Source organism: Oncorhynchus gorbuscha, linkage group LG13 (genome assembly GCF_021184085.1).
Source record: "Oncorhynchus gorbuscha isolate QuinsamMale2020 ecotype Even-year linkage group LG13, OgorEven_v1.0, whole genome shotgun sequence".
In the NCBI taxonomy this organism is placed as follows: Eukaryota; Metazoa; Chordata; class Actinopteri; order Salmoniformes; family Salmonidae; genus Oncorhynchus; species Oncorhynchus gorbuscha.
In genome coordinates this window covers 53,989,552-54,012,512 of record NC_060185.1, presented here as the reverse complement: position 1 = coordinate 54,012,512, position 22,961 = coordinate 53,989,552, and positions in this window count along the sequence as shown.

The window sequence follows — 22,961 nt, the reverse complement described above, 5'->3', positions numbered from 1 at the left end:
CTGGATTTGCTTCTGGGCTAGCTCCTGGCTAGCTTCTGGCTAGTTTCTGGCTAGCTTCTTGGAGTTTCTGGCTAGCTTCTTGGAGGATTACAGATTTGAGGTAAATAATACTTTTTTATAAATATAAATTGGTGAGGCGGGTTGCAGGAGAGTGTTTTGAAGATGAGGTGATGGAGAAAAAAAAAGCTTCTTGGAGGATTACAGATTTGAGGTAAATTATACTTTTTTATAAATATAAATTGGTGAGGCGGGTTGCAGGAGAGTGTTTTGAAGATGAGTTGATGGAGAAAAAAAAAATGTGAAAAAAGTTGTAAATATATATATATACGGGACACGACAAGACGAGGACAAAAGATGTCGAACTGCTATGCCATCTTGGAAGGATGATGTGCCTACAAATACGTTACAATGCTGCAGACACCTTGGGGAAAACGTGGAAAACGTAAGCTGACTCCTAGCTCCTCCACAGCCATATAAGGAGTCATTGCCATGAGGCGGTTTCAAAAAATGCGGCACTTCCTGATTGGATTTTTATCTGGTTTTTTTCTGTAACATCAGTTCTGTGGCACTCACAGACAATATCTTTGCAGTTTTGGAAATGTCAGAGCTGTCAATTATATGCATAGTCGAGCATCTTTTCGTGACAAAATATCTTGCTTAAAACGGGAATGTTTTTTATCCAAAAATTTAAATAGCGCCCCCTAGTTATAAAAGGTTAAAGAAGAAGTTACAGGTCTGTGAGAGCCAGAAATCTTGCTTGTTTGTAGGTGACCAAATACTTATTTTCCACCTTAATTTGCAAATAAATTTGCTAAAAATCCTACAATGTGATTTTCAGGATTTTTTTCTCTTATTTAGTCTGTCATAGTTGAAGTGTACCTATGATGGAAAATTACTCATCTTTTTTAAGTGGGAGAACTTGCACAATTGGTGGCTGACTAAATACTTTTTTGCCCCACTGTATTCCCCCTCGGGAGACTGAAAAGATTTATCATGGGTCCTCAGATCGTCAAAAGGTTCTACAGCTGCACCATCGAGAGCATGGTTGCATCACCGCCTGGTATGGCAACTGCTCGGCCTCCGACCGCAAGGCACTACAGAGGGTAGAGGTCGATCGATTATGATTTTTCAATGCCGATATCGATACGAACATATGAAAGCTTGTGGTTCCTTTTAACATGAGTCTTCAATATTCCCAGGTAAGAAGTTTTAGGTTGTAGTTATTAAAGGAATTATAGGACTATTTCTCTCTATACCATTTGTATTTCATATGCCTTTGGATGTTCTTATAGGCACTTTAGTATTGCCAGTGTAACAGTATAGCTTCCGTACCTCTCCTCGCTCCTACCTGGGCTCGAACCAGGAACACAACGACAACAGCCACCCTCAAAGCAGCGTTTCCCATGCAGAGCAAGGGGAACAACTACTCCAAGTCTCAGAGCGAGTGATGTTTGAAACGCTATTTGCGCACCCCGCTAACTAGCTAGCCATTTCAGATCGGTTACACCAGCCTAATCCCGGGAGTTGATATGCTTGAAGTCAAACAGCTCAATGCTTGAAGCATTTCGAAGAGCTGCTGGCAAAACGCACGGAGGTGCTGTTTGAATTAATGCTTACGAGCCTGCTGCTGCCTACCATCACTCAGTCAGACTGCTCTATCAAATATCAAATCATAGTCTTCATTTTAACATAACACAGAAATACGAGCCTTTGATCATTAATATGGTCGAATCCGGAAACTATCATTTCGAAAACAAAACGTTTATTATTTCAGTGAAATACGGAACCGTTCCGTATTTCATCTAACAGGTGGCATCCATCAGTCTAAATATTGCTGTTACATTGTACAATCTTCAATGTTATGTCATAATTACGTAAAATTCTGGCAAATTAGGCGGCCCAAACTGTTGCATATACCCTGACTCTGCGTGCAATGAACGCAAGAGAAGTGACAATTTCACCTGGTTAATATTGCCTGCTAACCTGGATTTATTTTAGCTAAATATGCAGGTTTAGAAATAAATACTTCTGTGTATTGATTTTAAGAAAGGCATTGATGTTTATGGTTAGGTACAGTCGTGCAACAATTGTGCTTTTTTCACAAATGCGCTTTTGTTAAATCATCCCCCGCTTGGCGAAGTTGGCTGTCTTTGTTAGGAAGAAATAGTCTTCACACAGTTCACAACGAGCCAGGCGTCCCAAACTGCTGCATATACCTTGACTCTGTTGCAAGAGAAGTGACACAATTTCCCTAGTTAAAATAAATTCATGTTAGCAGGCAATAGTAACGAACTATGCAGGTTTAAAAATATATACTTGTGTATTGATTTTAAGAAAGGCATTGATGTTTATGGTTAGGTATACATTGGAGCAACGACAGTGCTTTTTCGCGAATGCACACCGCATCGATTATATGCAACGCAGGACACACTAGATAAACTAGTAATATCATCAACCAAGTTTAGTCAATTAGTGATTTTGATTGATTGTTTTTTAGAAGATAAGTTTAATGCTAGCTAGCAACTTACCTTGGCTTCTTACTGCATTTGCGTAAAAGGCAGGTTCCTCGTCGAGTGCAATGAGAGGCAGGTGGTTAGAGGGTTGGACTAGTTAACTGTAAGGTTGCAAGATTGAATCCCGAGCTGCCAAGGTAAAAATCTGTCATTCTGCCCCTGAACAAGGCAGTTAACCCACCTGACTTGCCTAGTTAAATAAAGATCTAAAAGATTGTTTTTAAAAAATCGGTGTCCAAAAATACCAATTTACGATTGTTATGAAAACTTGAAATCGTCCCTCGGCCATTACGATTAATCGGTCGACCTCTAACAGAGGGTAATGTCTATGGCCCAGTACATCACTGGGGCCAAGCTTCCTGCCATCCAGGACCTCTGTACAAGGCAGTGTCAGAGGAAGGCCCTAAAAAATGTCAGACTCCAGCCACCCTAGTCATAGACTGTTCTCTCTGCTACTGCATGGCAAGCGGTACTGGGGTGCCAGGTCCAGGTCCAAGAGGCTTCTAAACAGCTTCTACCCCACAAAGGCATAAGACTCCTGGACATCTAATCAAATCGCTACCCAGACTATTTGCTTTGCCCTCCCCCTCTTTTACACTGCTTCTACTCTCTGTTGTTATCTATGCATAGTCACTTTAATAACTCTACCTACATGTATATATTGTATAACCGGTATCCCCCTGTATATACAGTCGTGGCCAAAGGTTTTGAGAATTACACAAATATTAATTTTCACAAAGTCTGCTGCCTCAGTTTGTATGATGGCAATTGGCAAATACTCCAGAATGTTATAAAGAGTGATCAAATGAATTGCAATTAATTGCAAAATCCCACTTTGCCATGCAAATTAACTGAATCCCAAAAAGACATTTCCACTGCATTTCAGCCCTGCCACAAAAGTACCAGCTGACATCATGTCAGTGATTCTCTCGTTAACACAGGTGTGAGTGTTGACGAGGACAAGGCTGGAGATCACTCTGTCATGCTGATTGAGTTCGAATAACAGACTGGAAGCTTCAAAAGGAGGGTGGTGCTTGGAATCATTGTTCTTCCTCTGTCAATCATGGTTACCTGCAAGGAAACACGTGCCTTCATCATTGCTTTGCACAGAAATGGCTTCACAGGCAAGGCTATTCCTGCCAATAAGATTGCACCTAAATCCACCATTTATCGGATCATCAAGAACTTCAAGGAGAGCGGTTCAATTGTTGTGAAGAAGGCTTCAGGGCGCCCAAGAACGACCAGCAAGTGCCAGGACCGTGTCCTAAAGTTGATTCAGCTGCGGGATCGGGGCTTGCTCAGGAATGGCAGCAGGCAGGTGTGAGTGCATCTGCACGCACAGTGAGCCGAAGACTTTTGGAGGATGGCCTGGTGTCAAGAAGGGCAGCAATCTTAGATTTGCTAACTTCCTAGTAATGACTCGGGATGTCGGTTTTGATACGAAAGCTTCTTTTAGTAAGAATACTTGTTTACGTTACATTTAACAACAATTGTTTTGGTACAGAGCAATGCAGGTCAGATGCTGTCGGAAAGTCAGCCACAAAACACTAGCACCTGCACATAATTGGCGCGTTATCACTCATTCCTCTCGCAAGGCATTCTGGGACTTGCAGTCAAAAAGCGTAATTCAACACAACCCAATACAATTACATATGCAAATAAATCTAAAGAAATCTCTTTACAGATACAGCTCAAAGAATAAACTTAAACATTAACTCTAACACATTAAAGTTACAAGCAAAGAAGCCACTTCTCTCCAGGGAAAACATCAGGGACAGACTGATATTCTGCAACGGGTACAGGGATTGGACTGCTGAGGACTGGGGTAAAGTCATTTTCTCTCTGACTAATCCCCTTTCCGATTGTTTTGGTCATCCGGAAAAAATATTGTCTGGAAAAGTAGTCCCTCGACTTCTTGGCACTGACAGAAACATGGATCACCACAGATAACACTGCTACTCCTACTGCTCTCTCTTCGTCCGCCCACGTGTTCTCGCACACCCCGAGAGCTTCTGGTCAGCGGGGTGGTGGCATAGGGATCCTTATCTCTCCCATGTGGTCATTCTCTCTTTCTCCCCTTACCCATCTGTCTATCGCCTCCTTTGAATTTCATGCTGTCACAGTTACCAGCCCTTTCAAGCTTAACATCCTTATCATTTATCGCCCTCCAGGTCCCCTCGGAGAGTTCATCAATGAGCTTGATGCCTTGATAAGCTCCTTTCCTGAGGACGGCTCACCTCTCACAGTTCTGGGCGACTTTAACCTCCCCACGTCTACCTTTGACTCATTCCTCTCTGCCTCCTTCTTTCCACTCCTCTCCTCTTTTGACCTCACCCTCTCACCTTCCCCCCTACTCACAAGGCAGGCAATACGCTCGACCTCATCTTTACTAGATGCTGTTCTTCCACTAACCTCATTGCAACTCCCTCCAAGTCTCCGACCACTACCTTCCTCCAACACTTCCCACACTGCCCCTACTCGGATGGTATCGCGCTGTTCTTCCCAACCATTCACTCTCTCTCCCCCTACCTACTCTCTCCATCTTCCATCCTATCATCTCTTCCCTCTGCTCAAACCTTCTCGCAATATCCTATCATCTCTTCCCTCTGCTCAAACCTTCTCCCTATCTCTTGATTCTGCCTCCTCAACCCTTTCTCCCTTCTGATCCTTTGACTCTATGTCCCCTATCTTCCAGGCCGGCTCGGTCCTCCCTCCCGCTCCGTGGCTTGACGACTCAAGCGAGCTCACAGAACAGGGCTCCGGAAGGCCGAGCGGAAATGGAGGAAAAATATCGCCTCCCTGCGGACCTGGCATCCTTTCACTCCCTCCTCTCTACATTTTCCTCCTCTGTCTCTGCTGCTAAAGCCACTTTCTACCACTCTAAATTCCAAGCACTAACCCTAGGAAGCTCTTTGCCACATTCTCCTCCCTCCTGAATCCTCCTCCCCCTCCCCCTCCTCCCTCTCTGCAGAACTTCGTCAACCATTTTGAAAAGAAGATCGACGACATCCGATCCTCGTTTGCTAAGTCAAACAACACCGCTGGTTCTGCTCACACTGCCCTACCCTGTGCTCTGACCTCTTTCTCCCTCTCTCTCCAGATGAAATCTCGCGTCTTGTGACGGCCGGCCGCCCAACAACCTGCCCGCTCGACCCTATCCCCTCCTCTCTTCTCCAGACCATTTCCGGAGAACCTCACCTCGCTCATCAACTTATCCCTGACCGCTGGCTACGTCCCTTCCGTCTTCAAGAGAGCGAGAGTTGCACCCCTTCTGAAAAAACCTACACTCGATCCCTCCGATGTCAACAACTACAGACCAGTATCCCTTCTTTCTTTTCTCTCCAAAACTCTTGAACGTGCCGTCCTTGGTCAGCTCTCCCGCTATCTCTCTCAGAATGACCTTCTTGATCCAAATCAGTCAGGTTTCAAGACTAGTCATTCAACTGAGACTGCTCTTCTCTGTATCACGGAGGCGCTCCGCACCGCTAAAGCTAACTCTCTCTCCTCTGCTCTCATCCTTCTAGACCTATCGGCTGCCTTCGATACTGTGAACCATCAGATTCTCCTCTCCACCCTCTCCGAGTTGGGCATCTCCGGCGCGGCCCACTTGGATTGCGTCCTACCTGACAGGTCGCTCCTACCAGGTGGCGTGGCGAGAATCTGTCTCCTCACCAGCTCTCACCACTGGTGTCCCCCATATTCTCACTATACACCAAGTCACTTGGCTCTGTCATAACCTCACATGGTCTCTCCTATCATTGCTATGCAGACGACACACAATTAATCTTTCCTTTCCCCCTTCTGATGACCAGGTTGAAAAAATCGCATCTCTGCATGTCTGGCAGACATATTGTGGATGGATCACCACCTCCGGCAAGAAAAGCTGCTCTTCCTCCCGGGGAAGGACTGCCCGTTCCATGATCTCGCCATCACGGTTGACAACTCCATTGTGTCCTCCTCCCAGAGCTAAGAACCTTGGCGTGATCCTGGACAACAAACTGTCGTTCTCAACTAACATCAAGGCGGTGGCCCGTTCCTGTAGGTTCATGCTCTACAACATCCGCAGAGTACGACCCTGCCTCACACAGGAAGCGGCGCAGGTCCTAATCCAGGCACTTGTCATCTCCCGTCTGGATTACTGCAACTCGCTGTTGGCTGGGCTCCCTGCCTGTGCCATTAAACCCCTACAACTCATCCAGAACGCCGCAGCCCGTCTAGTGTTCAGTACCTCCAGGCTCTGATCAGGCCCTACACCCAAATAAGGGCACTGCGTTCATCCACCTCTGGCCTGCTCGCCTCCCTACCACTGAGGAAGTACAGTTCCCGCTCAGCTCAGTCAAAACTGTTCGCTGCTCTGGCTCCCCAATGGTGGAACAAACTCCCTCACGACGCCAGGACAGCGGAGTCAATCACCACCTTCCGGAGACACCTGAAACCCCACCTCTTTAAGGAATACCTAGGATAGGATAAAGTAATCCTTCTCACCCCCCCCCCCCTTAAAATATTTAGATGCACTATTGTAAAGTGGTTGTTCCACTGGATGTCATAAGGTGAATGCACCAATTTGTAAGTCGCTCTGGATAAGAGCGTCTGCTAAATGACTTAAATGTAAATGTTAAATGTAAAAGACAAGGTGAGCGCAACCATCAGTCCTGTATCATGCCAACAGTAAAGCATCCTGAGACCATTCATGTGTGGGGTTGCTTCTCAGCCAAGGGAGTGGGCTCACTCACAATTTTTCCTAAGAACACAGCCATGAAAAAGGAATGGTACCAACACATCCTCAGAGAGCAACTTCTCCCAACCATCCAGGAACAGTTTGGTGATGAACAATGCCTTTTCCAGCATGATGGAGCACTTTGCCATAACAAAACATCAATATTTTGGACAGGAAACTCCCCAGACCTTAATCCCATTGAGAACTTGTGGTCAATCCTCAAGAGGCGTGTCGACAAACAAAACCCCACAAATTCTGACAAACTCCAAGAATTGATTATGCAAGAAGGGGCTGCCATCAGTCGGGCTGTGGCCCAGAGGTTAATTGACAGCATGCCAGGACAGATTGCAGAGGTCTTGAAAAAGAAGGGTCAACATTGCAAATATAGACTCTTTGGATCAACTTCATGTAATTGTCAATAAAAGCTTTTGACACTTATGAAATGCTTGTAATTATACTTCAGTATTCCATAGTAACATCTGACAAGAATATCTAAAGACACTGAAGCAGCAGACTTTGTGAAAATTAATATTTGTGTCATTCTCAAAACTTTTGGCCACGACTCTAGTCTCACTGTTGTTTTTTTACTGCTGCTCTTTAATTACTTTCTTATTCATTCAAAAAACTGCATTGTTGGTTAGAGGCTCGTAAGTAGGCATTTTATTTCACTGTAAGGTCTACACCGGTTTTATTCGGTGCATGTGACTAATACAATTTTGATTTGAATATTGTATTTTGAAAATCAGATACTTAGATATGAATATGTAGCAAAATTGAAAGAGTAATTTGGTGCAGTGAACAAGTGACTGAATTTGTTTGTACTCAGTTAATTGAAAATGTGCTTTGAGTTTTGAAACATGAGCCATTTTGATGATCTGTTTAGATGTTGGTGCTTAGTGGTGAAAATGTACCACATACTTGTGAAAATGTTTGTGTTTGAAAAACACACTACATTTAAATATAACTTAATCAAACTGCTGAAAACGGTTAACTACTGAGCCAAAATTGTATAGTGCCTAGTTTACGTATATAGTTTTATAACTGCTGAACACTGTAAAATTCTATGTTCTTACATCATACATTGTATCAATTGACATGTATTTGTGTTGGAAGATGAAACAAAATCATGTGGCTGTAAATACATCATCCTCCATCAGCCAATGTGTTTCAATAGGACAAAGTGGAAAGAGTCACTATGTGCTACCATTTTGAATGATTGTGTCTTGTATAATGCACTGCTGAAATACCTGGGTTGTATATAAGAATATATTCCTCTCATTATCTATATTTCATTGATACACTGTAAACTGAATTTGTCAAGCAGAGAGACGGGTAATACAGTATCAGTTGAAGTCACAGAGAAAATGTGATTTTGTACAATGTTGCATGGGGCAGAAATGGCATACACACACCGTGCTATCACAAAACCGTTATACTGTAGCCTACTGCTATACAATACCCCCACAATAACACCCTATTTTCGATGATTTGTCTTACACATGAAACTGTAAGACTGACATATTTCTCAACATGCTCTCAACCTGCCATTGGAAACAAATCATCATTTTGAAAATAGTGCCTTGCATATTTTGCTATTGAATTAAATGTTTGTTAAAATCACTAAATGTTGACCTGATAATTATTTGACGTATTGGTAACTAAATGAAATGGTATTTCATGAAGAATATGTTTTTTGCATGAATGACTCGGGTGAAAGATGTGTTCAACTCCAATGAATGCACCATCAAAGGTTCTGAACATTATATAGTGGACATTACTAGTGTTATCAGTTTAGAGTTTTGTATTTCGAGTTTTGAAAATCTAAGTAATTGAAAACATTGAACATTGTCATTAAAGGGATAGTTCACCCAAATCATGTAATTACCCTGTAAGCAGTCTATGGACAAGGTATGACAACAATCCACGCATTGGTTTTGTTAACCAGGCTCTTTTTCCAAATGATATCTTTTTAGCATTTGTGGCACAAATCTAATGTAAAGCCAATGGTCCCGATATTAGAATTATTTTGCGCTTCCTGTCCAAATCATCCTAAAGTATAATGTTACAAATAGATGTTTTGGACATGAAGCTAAATGCTAATATCGGTACCATTGACGTGCATTGGATTTGTGCCACAAATGCTAAAAAGTGTGCATTTGGAAACGGTGGCCAGGTAAGTGAAAGCAAATCATGGATTGCTGTCTTACCTTGTCCGTAAACTGTTTTCAGGTTAAGGAAACAAATATGTCATTTTGTAATTTGGGTGAACTATCCCTATTGAGAGTTGCAAAATGGAAGCATATACAGTGTGCGAGCCTTTCTGTTATTTTAATGTATACTTTATTAGCCCAGCACTTATGTTTTTAATCATGTGCGTATGACCATGAATATGGACATAGCAAATGAACAGTCTCTTTCATAGTTTCATAGCGACCTGTCTGGTTTAATGTTTCTCCCAATCTGCTCTCCTGTTGCAGTGTCGTACAGTGAAGATCACCATCCTCGGGGATGAGGGCGTGCCGGTGCAGGTGGATGGAGAGGCCTTGGTCCAACCCCCGGGGTACATCAAGATTATCCACAAGAACCGCACTCAGACTCTCACCAGAGACAGAGTGAGTACACATCTATGGTGTCACATAGATGCCTTATTTCTAGGGCCTCAAATTTTGGCTGACCAATTAGGATCCAGTTTTTCCAGGTCCGGTCGTGGTCCTGACCGCCTAACTTTGGTCTTCAACCTGACAAATTGAGGCTTATTCCGTGAATACGCTATTGTATATATTACATTAAAGTGCAAATTATCACGAAAAGGCACAGCTTCACCTTATCATATTCTGCAGTTGTAATTGACATGATTTGTTTGTATAGTATTTGTATCTGTCTTGTGTAAATGTTGCCGTCCTATTGCAGTCATATGTTTACTCGTATCGCATCTGACTTAACACAACTATTGTTCCCTCTGGCAGGAATACAGCTATTTTATTATATTCTATTTATCCTGTTGACTGTTTGTCCCAGGACAAAGTCATGGGAAGACAAGCAGAGGTGCGAGTTCCCCCGTCCGCTGACCCAGTATGCATTGCAGCCGGAGATCGTATCCGAGGAAGAAGCCTCCCAGATCAACCTGTTTGGCCAGGCGGCCAGCGCTCTCATCCACAGGTAAGGTTACTTTAATTCATTATTAATTAATGATAGCATTACATTAAAGCAGGGTAGAGTTAAATTCCATTTAGATTGAAACATTCTTTGTACAAAATTATTTTCTCTAATTGGAATTTCAGTTAATCTAAATGGATTTGTACCAGCCCATGATATACAATGCCCTCAATAGGTCAACTTATGGCCAAACTATACCCGACACTCTGATGCTCCGTTTGCTGCTTCTGGCATACAGTAGCATGCCAAAAACAGCACTTACGGAACGCTTGTGATATGCTTGCAGTGTAGTTTCACAGTAACATTAGATGTTCGATGTCGTGACGAACTGTGTGTGTGTTCACAGTATCCGAGAGATCGCCCAGTCCCACCACAGTATGGAGCAGGAGCTGGCCCACGCTGTCAACGCAAGCTCAAAGGCCATGGACGTGGTCTACGCCAATTCCAAGAGCACAGGGGTATGTGGGGCTCCTGTTCTACCCTTCTTTGATACCAGTCAACCATCTTCTAGTAGTACAGGGGTGTCCAAAATACGGCCGGCATGCCAAATGTGGCCGAGTGCCAATCTTTTTTGGTTCATACGGTATTCATGCCCCTTGACTTATTTCACATTTTGTTGTGTTACAGCCTGAATTCAAAATATATTACATCAATGTTTTCCTCACCCATCTACACACAATACCCCATAATGACAAAGTGAAAACATGTTTTTTTTACATTTTAGAAAATGCATTGAAAATTCGTTTTTACACCCCTGAGTCTATGCTTTGTAGAATCACTTTTGGCAGCGATGGCAGCTGTGAGTTTCTGGGTAAGTCTATAAGAGCTGGATTGTACAACATTTGCCCATTTTATTATTTTCAAAATTCTGGTTGTTGATGATTGCTAGACAACATTTTTCAGGTCTTGCCATACATTCAAGTAGATTTAAGTGAAAACTGTAACTTGGCCACTCAGGAAAGTTCACTATTTTCTGGGCAAGCAACTCCAGTGTAGATTTGGCATTGTGTTTTATTGTCCTGCTGAAAGGTGAATTCACCTCCCAGTGTCTGGTGCCAGTGCTTCTGAAAAACTCTCCAATTATGATTAATGATTACAAGCATACCCATAACATGATGCAGCCACCACTATTCTTGAAAATAGAGTGTTGTTTGGGGCAAATACAACAAAACACAACACTTTGTATTCAGGACAAAAAGTGAATTACTTTACCATGTTTTTTGCCGGCCTAGAAAAATGCATCATTTTATTTCTGGCCTTGTATTCTAAAGATATGTTGTTGTTTTTTTACTTGAGTTCTAGAGTTCAATATAATTTATTGTGGCAGAACCTAAGATACTGTATGTAGTTGTGTCCTGTTGATAAATATGGATTCCCCCTGTGAAGAAAGTGTAGAATTGAAGGAAATTGTTTTAAAATGTAACAATAAATCATTTTAAAATGTGTAATATGAAATTGCACCCTCACTTTCAGACAGCCGCCCATGTCTATATTATAATACCATAAGCTACAAGCTTACGGTAGTGAATTTCAGTGCGAGTCTCCTGCTTTCACTCAATTATCTGGTTTAATAAGAGCAATGGGAGTCCTTGACCATGCAGTTGCAGCCAAATATATTGGCACACTTGTGCTTTTCTTAAATAATTCCTTATTCCTTAAATACTTTTTGGGGATTTTCAACATTAGAGAACCAATTTTATTTTTGTAAACTTAAGTTTACAATTTTAATTTAGAAAAAAAAGAGAAATGGCATGGACAAAATGATTGACACTCCGTACGCTAGTACTTTGTTACACAGCCTTTGGCCAAGATAACTGCCAACGCTTGTTGTAGGCATCAATGAGCTTGCTGCAACTTTCTACTGACAATTTGTCCCACTTTTCAGCAGCAAACTGCTCTAATTCTTCAATATTTCAGCGGAGCCTGCCATCAAGTGCTGTTTTCAGATCTCGCCATAGGTTTTGGAAGTAGAAAGCTGCAGCAAGCTCATTGATGGCTACAAGAAGCGTTTGCATGACACCTTCTTGTTGAACATCTCATTCCAAAATCATTAATATGGAATTGGTCCCCCCTTTGCTGCTATAACAACCTCCACTCTTCTGGGAAGGCTTTCCACTTGAAGTTGGAACGTTGCTGTAGGGACTTGCTTCCATTCTGCCACAAGAACATTAGTGAAGTTGGCTCTGAAGTTGGGCGATTAGGCCTGGCTTGCAGTCAGCGTTCAAATTCATCCCAAAGATGTTAGATGGGATTGAGGTCAGGGCTCTGTGCAGGCCAGTCAAGTTCTTCCACACCAATCTCGACAACCCATTTCTGTATAGACCTTGATTTTTGCACGGAGGCATTATCATGCTGAAACTGGAAAGTGCCTTCTCCAAACTATTTCCAAACAGTGGCCAGTCCTCTTCTGGTTGTGCCGGGTGGAGATTATAACAGAACATGGCCAAGATGTTCATAGATGACCAGCATGGTCAAATAATAATAATCACAGTGGTTCTAGAGGGTGCAACAGGTCAGCACCTCAGGAGTAAATGTCAGTTGACTTTTCATAACCGATAATTAAGAGTATCTCTACCGCTCCGGCTGTCTCTAGAGAGTTGAAAACCGCAGGTCTGAGACAGGTTGCACGTCGGGTGAACAGGTCAGTGTTCCATAGCCGCAGGCAGAACAGTTTAAACTGGAGCAGCAGCACGGCCAGGTGGACTGGGGACAGCAAGGAGTCATCAGGCCAGATAGTCCTGAGGCATGGTCCTAGGGCTCAGGTCCTCCGAGAGAGAGAGAATTAGAGAGAGTATGCTTAAATTCACACAACACCGGATAAGACAGGAGAAATACACTAGATATAACAAACTGACCCTAGCACCCTGACACAAACTATTGCAGCATAAATATTGGAGGCTGAGACCAGAGGGGTCAGGAGACACTGTGGCCATGATACCCCCGGACAGGTCCAAACAGGCAGGATATAACCCCTCCCACTTTGCCAAAGCACAGCCCACACCACTAGAGGAATATTTTCAACCACCAAATTACTATCCTGAGACAAGGCCGAGTATAGCACACAACGATCTTCCCCATGGCACGAACCCAAGGAGGGGCGCCAACCCGGACAGGAAGATAATAATAATAATATATGCCATTTAGCAGACGCTTTTATCCAAAGCGACTTACAGTCATGTGTGCATACATTCTACGTATCACATCAGTGACTCAATCCACTCCATCGTTGTAACATTAGCTGTGTTCGAATACTATCCATACTATTTGTTATGTAAATTGAGTATGTAGTATGCTTATTGGTCATGGTATGGATATAGATAGTAATCCAAAGTTCCCAGATGTCGTACTAAATTTGCCAAAATACAAAGTATACAAGCAGTGGACACTATTTCCACGCTTTTAGGGCCCATAATGCAATTCTTCAGAAAATGTGCATGGCTACATGTTTTCAGATTTGAAGTTAATGGCAGAAAATATGCAGCTGAAGTCTGATGAGAGTGGATACAAATTCATTGCTTTAACTAATGACAAATGTTAAGAAAATGTTGAGCAATGTAAAAAAAGCATTTTCAGATACGTCACACCAGACATTTGGCTGACCATTTGTTAGCTATACTATCCTTACAAACCGCATATCATTACAGCAGTATCAAGAGAGTAGCTAGCTACCTAGCTTAGTTGGCTACTCATATATCGGACTTGTCAGTATATTAACTATATACCATCTAACTAACTACCGCACATTTATTGACTTAATTAGTCACGTCTTTCTTAGCTAAGTGGTATAGTCGTTGTGCATTTGCAATGGGCATTGTTAATTCGCTCTGGCTATCTACTCCCCATTTCAGTGCACTCTTGTCTGAGTGTGCCAGAGTGCATAATAACTGAAGCAGCACAGTTAGTCACCAATGGTCTGGATAACATGAAAACAGCCTAACCAGCTCTGCTAGTTCAAGTAAAATGGTCAGAGTGGGATGCTCTCTTATTTGTGTCTGGAAGTAGCTAGCAAGCTAGCCAACGTTAGCCAGTTAGCTTGGGTACTTGACTACTGGCTTTGTGAGGTCAGAACCCTCGCACAAACCCTACTCCCAGTGTGTGCTCTGAAAACACTCCGAGAACGTAACCCTCCAAAATTTACGAAAGGACAATCTGACAGCGCTCTGAATTTACGAACGCTCAGAGCACACTCTGAGTGCGAACGCACCCTAGGCATTTCTGTTTCTTCATCCTCCTCTTTCTCCCTCTCTTCTCTTTCTCAATGTCCTCGCGCACTCTCTCTATTTCCACATTATTTTGCACCTCGTCTTATTTCCATTTCACCACCACAGCCAGTATCGTTGCTGTCTCCTTCTCCTCAGTGATGGCTGCTCTAATCTCCTCCATCCATTCCATTTTCATTATCAAGCCATTCCGTATTAATAAATTGTAGTTCATTACTATAAATGCAAGTCGTCAACTTGCAATGACAGTCCATTCTATTATAAGTGTGTGTGAGTGTGTACGTTTGTGTGTCTTTGGCCTCTGTTTGTTGTCAGAGTGCTGGGATTGTTTAGTGGGTTGTTTAGCATCAGTTGGCTGACCCGTTTGAGGAAGGGTAGACCTGCAGATTTGCTCACCACCATAGGGTGTCTTGGAGGATGATAGTGTATACACAACAATGCAGCCTGCAATGTGACGATCTGAGCCAGGTTCTTTTCTGTGAAAATTGTAATGCTCAGCCTGAAGTGGTCTGGCTAAATGACGAACACGGGCTAGAATTTATTTTCAGAAAGGAAGAATTTGACGTCGCCCAATTTATTTCTAAACTCTAGTGGAGAAGAAGAAATGTGGTGTTTATATGAATTAACCTTTAACCTTACAATGTGACCAAGTGGTAGATATAGATGCTACAAATGCAATATATACATCTTAAATTGTAATATGTCATTTTGTTTTGCGCTTTGATGATTTGTGTCTTGGGATGAAGCCCATATGGGCTGGGCAGTGGGCACCAAATGGTGAATGACATTTGAAAAACAAAAATCGGTGCCTGTCGGTGTGTCTGTCTGCCTGTGTGCAGCTGCCTGTGTACATTTTTTTTAATTGGGGGGGGGGGGTTGACTGAAGCCCTGGGCACTGTGGCTCAGCAGCTACGCAGACTGTCAAATATACCCTGGCTGTGTCAGCTCATCGAACCTGGGGATGATGAGGTAGATCTAGATGCCACCACACACACTATTCACACCATCCACTTACCTCAGTGCTTTTCAATCTTAGTCCTAGGGACCCACAGGGGAGTACGTTTTAGTCCCAGTCCAGTAATACCACACCTGGTTTAACCCCTTACATTTGTGGGAATTGGCCAATATGGATAGGGCTAAATTGAAATGGTTCTTACAGAAGTGGAAATATGAAAATAATATATAACTATGGTAACAATTAAAAGGGAACAGTTTGGAGATAATGGGGAAATTATTAGACTAAAGGTGAGTACACAACAGTACACCTGACACAAGACCGAATCCAAACATTATACTTTTGATTGTATGTGCATTTTACATTTACTGTACTTTGACACCATTTTTTATATATCAAAATTTGAAAATACTCTGGATACATTCAGTAAAATAATAAGGGTAAAAGGACAAAGAAACGACAAGGGTTTGAGTGAGAGGTCTAACTGGTGATTCCCGAGTGGTCACCCTTCTCTCCAAAGTCATGTCAATGCGCTTTTATGACTCAAAGAACAGTCTTCAACTATAAGCTGCTTTTTTGATCTCTCCTAGCTGTGCCGTTGATGAGCTATAGTAATCACACTTGTAGTTGTTTTCTTTGGAACACAACCCTGCATCCCTGCCATAACACAATTACTGTTGTTTACACAGACCAAAAATGGTCCATTTTAAATCGTAATCTGGTCAGGTGGGCATCATTTGAAAACTTGTTCTAATGCCAACATGACTAGCTAAATTATAAAATACTATCTTACATTGTTAGCCTTTCACTAGGCAATTCAGAGAAGCAGATGGTCATTTTGGTGCGCATAGAAAGGAGTCATGAGTGCGTTCAGATGCATGGTCTGTGGCAAATCTTTGTCACAATACAGCAAGCAGCCTCATTCTATTCGGGACAACCCAGGGTGTAACGCCATGTCATTTTGTAACTGTACATCAAACATAATGATCATAAACGTTTGAAACTGTATATTACATGAGTTTTATGATATGGAAATGTGAAGTGCACATTTGGACTCACAGGTGTTTGGTTTGCTTGTCGGACATCAAAGCAGTACAAAGCAGACAACGTCCAATAAATGTGGAAAAGTTGCCCAATTAACGGGAGGGATGGGGGCCACTTCATAGTCGCACGGTGCTCAAGTTCAGAACGGCTGTCAGTCAAAACCCATACAGATCTTTGAAGTGGAGACACTGACGTCGTGTACAGTATAACATGTTACTGTGCAGCCACAGTGTTCCAATTTGGGCACTTATCAGTGTCCAAATCTGCCATTTTCAACCTGTATACGAGTACGAGTGGAAAGGGCTACCAAAAATGGGTCTTGATGATTGATTAATTTAATCAGGTCGGTGTGTTAGTGCTAGGCTAGAGTAAATATTTTCACCTCTGTGGGTCAATAGTACTGAACAGTCTATCACCCAATGTCTAACCTGTCTGTCTGGCTGTTTTTCTCTAACCTGTCTGTGTTTCTGCAGGGACACCTGGCTGATTTCTCCAAGGGTAGCCGCAGTGCCAAGTTTTGTGTCGTCCCCAAGTTCAAGAAGGACAAAAACAACAAGAACAAGGAAGCCTGTGCCACTCTCACACTGCCAGGTACTATCTACCTCTCTTTTTCTCTCTTTTTCTCACTCTCACACACAGCAATTAGTCTGGAACACTCTGGGTTAAATAATGTTTGGACAATGACAAATCGGGGTCAAATCTCTTTGAAAATCACATTCAATTCTATCCGAGGTCGGCACCACCTTCCACACACCACCGATCTCTCTTCTGATTGGTTGACCGAATCAACACCTTTGCTCTGATTGGCTGATTGGCCCAGTGGCTCCAGGTAGAACGTTTATACACAGATCTATGATCAGCTTAAAAACCACAAAACTACAGTGGTGGAAAAAGTACCCAATTGTCATACTTGTGTAAAAGTATAGATACCTAAATAGAAGGTTATTCAAGTGGAAGTCACCCAGTATAATACTACTTGAGTAAAAGTCTAAAAGCATTTGGTTCTAAAGTTTCAAAAGTAAAAGTATAAATCATTTCAAATTGCTTAAATTAAGCAAAGTAGAAGGCACCATTTTCTTGTTTTTAAAATGTACAAATGATGCATTTGTGTTTAGTAAGTCCGCCAGATCAGAGGCAGTAGGGATGACCAGGGATGGTCTCTCGATGAGTGTGCGAATTGGACCATTTTCCTGTCCTGCTAAGCATTCAAAATGCATTCAAAATCAGGGACAAATATATGTAAAAAGTACATTACTTTCTTTAGAAATGTAGTGGAGTAAAAGTTGCCCAAAATATAAATAGTAAAGTACAGATACCCCCAAAAACTACTTAAGAAGTACTTTAAAGTATTTTTACTTAAGTACTTTACACCACTGCAAAACTGACCTTAGATCAGCATCTTCTGATAATCTAAATTTACCCTGGCTCAGTCAACATTAGTATTGATGGTAGGTTCATCTGACCCTAGAGCTGCGGTTAAGGGCTGTGGCAGGGTTGTGGCGTCTCTCTGTGGTGTCTGTCCGTGGTGTTGGGGGTCTGAAGGGGGTCTTGCTTTCTGCAGTGCGCCAGTGGGGCACAGAGGAGGTAGCCGCCTGGCTGGAGCTCATCTGTCTCACCGAGTACAAGGAGATCTTTATTGGGCATGACCTGCGTGGCGCCGAGCTGCTGCACCTGGAGAGGAGGGACCTCAAGGTACTGCACACACACACACACACATGCAGGCTGTCCCAAATATCTCTCCTTCCTCCCAAAGTGTGCAATTGTTTACTTCCCTGCACTCATTTGAAAGGAAATAGTGGCATAAGAAACTCCCACTATAGGCCATGCCTCCACCAATCCAATGCTTTTAGGTTTGTGGGAGGTAGTGACCGAGCAGTGATGGAGAGTAGAGAACTAAATGTAGTTCAACTAAGAATTTAATTACATTTTGCTGTAGCTTGGTTGTAGTTTAACTAAATTCAAATCTTGGTAGTGTTTTCAGTAGTTTTTTGCCATGTAGCTAACTACTGGAACTACGCACCTTTTTTTTTGCAAAAATAACCGAAAAACATTTCACGAAGTATACTGAACAAAAATAAAAAGCAACATGTAAAGTGGACCCATGTTTCATGAGCTGAAATAAAAGATCTCAGAAATGTTCCAGATATACACAAAGCAAATTTCTCTCAAATGTTGTGCACAAATTTGTTTACATTCCTGTTAAGTAGCATTTCTACTTTGCCAAGATAATCTATCCACCTGACAGGTGTGGCATATCAAGAAGCTGATTAAACAGCATGATCATTACACAGGTGTACCTTGTGCGAAAAAGGTCACTCTAAAATGTACAGTTTTGTCACACAACACAATGCCACAGATGTCTAATGTTTTGAGGGAGTATGCAATTGGCATGCTGACTGCAGGAATGTCCACCAGAGCTGTTGCCAGAGATTTGAATTATCATTTCTTTACGACATGCCGCATCACGATAATGCACGGCCCCATGTCGCACGGATCTTTACACAATTCCTGGAACCTTAAAATGTTCCAGTTATTCAATGGCCTGTATACTCACCTGACATGTCACCCATTGAGCATGTTTGGAATGCTTTGGATCTACGTATACGACAGTGTGTTCCAGTTCCTGCCAATATCCAGCAACTTCACACAGCCATTGAAGAGGAGTGGGACAACATTCCACAGGCCACAATCAACAGTCTGATCAACTCTATGTGAAGTTGTTGTGTCACGCTGCATGAGGCAAATGGTGGTCAAACCAGACACTGACTGATTTTCTGATCCATCCCCCTACCTTTTTTTTAAGTATCTGTGACCAACAGATGTATATCTGTATTCCTAATAATGTGAAATCCATAGAGTAGGGCTTATTTCATTCATTGAAATGGACTGATTTCCTTATATGAACTAACTCGACAAAATCTTTGAATGTTTTGCGTGCTACATTTATATATTTGTTCAGTATAGCTATACATAAAAGTTAAGAATTTGAAGTTAGGATAGCCTGAACATGTGGTGTCTCTAAATTGTTGAATAAAATGTTTTGTTCAGTATAGTTATATAGTTTTTCAAAGTAACTTTAGTTAAGTGAACTATTTTCCTTAAAGGTAGCTTAATTTCTTCCATTGTGAAGTTATTTGTAGCTTGGTAAACTATATTTTCAGAGTAGCTTCCCCAACACTGTGAACGAGTGCACACGTCATGTGAAAGGATATGTTATTGGGACGCAACCATTCTTTCAGGTGCCAGGTAGAGCTTTTCTTATGTTTCACTACTCTGGGAGCTTTACCATGAGTGTTTGATTTTATTCCCTCGTCATTGATTAAAATGATTTATAGTCTATATAGAGCTTGGAGTTTTCCCTGCTAGGTGACGTCTGGGAAAAATCATGACCCTACATGTTACATGGGTCCATATGTGTGCCTTGGTGTTTGTTCTAATGTGTGTGTGTCCGTCCGTCCAATGCAGGACTTGGGGGTGACAAAGGTTGGCCACATGAAGCGTATCCTCCAGGGTATCAGAGTGTTGAGTCGCAGCAGCAGCACTGCCATCGAAGCCTAGGCTCTCTCCTGTCTGTTTGTTGCACCAGACCCTCTACCCAAACTGACAGTACTCAGCCGCGCTGAACAGCTTGAACGCAATGGGACCAACAACTAACTTACCTTAACCTCTATACACTCAAATATGGATTTGAGTTTAGTCAACCAATCAAATTTAACACAGTGCCTTTCTTCACTCTCCACCTCGGCAGCGTCCAGGAGCAACCAACTGAACTGCAAACAGGGGAGGCCAAACCACTATTTTATATTTTTTATTTAACCTTTATTTAACTAGGCAAGTCAGTTAAGAACAAATTCTTATTTGCAATGATGGCCTAGGAACAGTAGGTTAACTGCCTTGTTCAGGGGAAGAACATCAGATGTTTACCTTGTCAGCTTGGGGAATTGATCTATCATCCTTTTGGTTACTGGACAAATGCTCTAACCTGCCGCCCCCTAATCTTTGCTGTCCCGTGTAAGGAGGGGAGGGGTGTTCAATGACGTCAGTTGAGAGAAGAAAGTCAGGGGAGATTACATGGAATCCAGTCGGGCTGGCTACCAGGAACACAAAGCCTGCCGACAGAATGCCTTATCAACAAACCAGCGCAGACTCCACCAATTAACGTTAGACCAATTGAACTTTTCTTAGGGCTAGACACCCAACTTCCAGGGGAAACTGGAGGGCGAGCAATTCAAATAAATAATTATATATATTATGGATTTTAAACATTTATGTACATATAAGTGTCTTATATCGGCTGAAAGCTTAAATTCTTGTTAATCTAACTGCACTGTCCGATTTACAGTAGCTATTATAGCGAAAACATGCCATGCGATTGATTGAGGACGGCGCCCCATATCAAAATATTTTTCCACCGGTACAGGTTTCATACATTCACATATAATGATTACATTTTCACTTGCTTTTTGAAAATCTTCCTCTGATTTGTCCCAGCTATAACATGTAGTGTCGTTTTGTTAGATAAAATCCCTTTATATCACAAAAAGTCAGTTTAGTTGGCACCATCGATTTTAGTAATCCACTCGTTCAAAATGCAGAGAAAGGAATCCAAAAATCTACCCCTAAACTTTGTTTTAACAAGTCAAAATACATTTCTATTTACTCCGCTGATACCATAAAATGTAATCAAATTATAATATTTATTTTGGAAAGAAGTATGTTCAATAGGAAACCGATTTTAGTAGGTGCGTAATGTCTTCATGGCGCGCACAAACACAAATTTCCAAGACTGTCCCTCTAATAAAACATATTTTTTATATATTTTTAAGTTACAATCCTGAAACCTTGAACATAGACTGCTGACACCCTGTGGAAGCCATAGGAATTGCATACATGGAGCTAATTTTCAATATGACCTTTCTTTTGCATTTCTAAGAGGATGGTCTCTCTCTCAAAAAATAATTCCGGTTGGGTTTTCTTTGGATTTTCTCCTACCTTATCTATTGTTATATTCTCAAACATTATTTTAACATTTCTACAAACTTCCAAGTGTTTTCTTTCCAATGGTATCAATTATATGAATATCCTGGCTTCAAGGCCTGAGCAACAGGCGGTTTACTTTGGGCACATCATTCAGACAGGAAGTGGAGAAAAAAGGTGCCTAGCCCTAAGAAGTTAAACCGTTGATACATTTTAGAAGCTCGATAGCCAAGTCAATAAAGATGTAGAAACTAGCAAGCTGCATCTCGAATGACACCATATTCCTCATATAGTGCACTATTTTTGACTAGAGCTTCATAGTCCTCTGGTCAAGAGGTAATGCAGTGCATGGGGAATACTAGGAGGTGTCTTTTGAGCTGCACAGCGTATAGAGTGGGCACCATAGACTATATTTCCATAGTTTCCACTGACTGGATCATAGAAAAGACTGATGGAACAATTTTTTGTATTGAAATGTGCATCTATTTATTTCTTATATGCATTGTACTGGATATGTTGTCCTAGAGTTTGAATGTGTTGAACCAGGATATTTCTGGAAATAATATAATAATAATATATGCCATTTAGCAGACGCTTTTATCCAAAGCAACTTACAGTCATGTGTGCATACATTCTACGTATGGGTGGTCCCGGGGATCGAACCCACTACCCTGGCGTTACAAGCGCCATGCTCTGGAAATGATGTGGGATGCCAGGTACTGTAATATGCTCCCAAAACAGAGACTGGGAGAGGTCTGTACTACAAGGATAAGAAGTGACAATCAACCAATCACTCTAATGAGTCGAGCCATGTGAAATTTCGTTCTCTGTATGTCTCTCCTCATCCGTGTCCTTTTTTATACAGATTCCAATTTCAACTACCTAGGTTGAATGTGGGCTGGTAAACTAGACGAAAGCGACGACCCTGCTTTGTCACCAGACGTCCTATGTTAGTGCGCGAAGGGCCCCCGATGGTCGTGTTCAGTAGCGCACACCGTAGCGAAACGTTTGGCAAGGAAAAACAAAGATCTGTGTTCTTATCAGAGATTCAGGTAGTCTCCCTGTTTCAAAATGTTTCCCACCTACTGAACAACACTTATTATGTATTGTAGGGAAAAGCCAAACTCAACCATGCTTTAAATAATCTACAAACTGTCACATATCGGGCAGTCTCGGCACTCTTCGGTGTTAAGTAGAGACACAGTAGATCTGTGTCACATTCTTCAAACAATGAACACTGCTTTAAGATTATTCTCCTCTGTGAATGTAGTTTCCCAGACCCAGATTAAGCCTACTCCTGAATTAGAAAGGCACACTTAATGGAGAATCTACCTCAGAAGTGCTTTTTAGTTCAGGAGTAGACTCAATCTGGGTCCAAG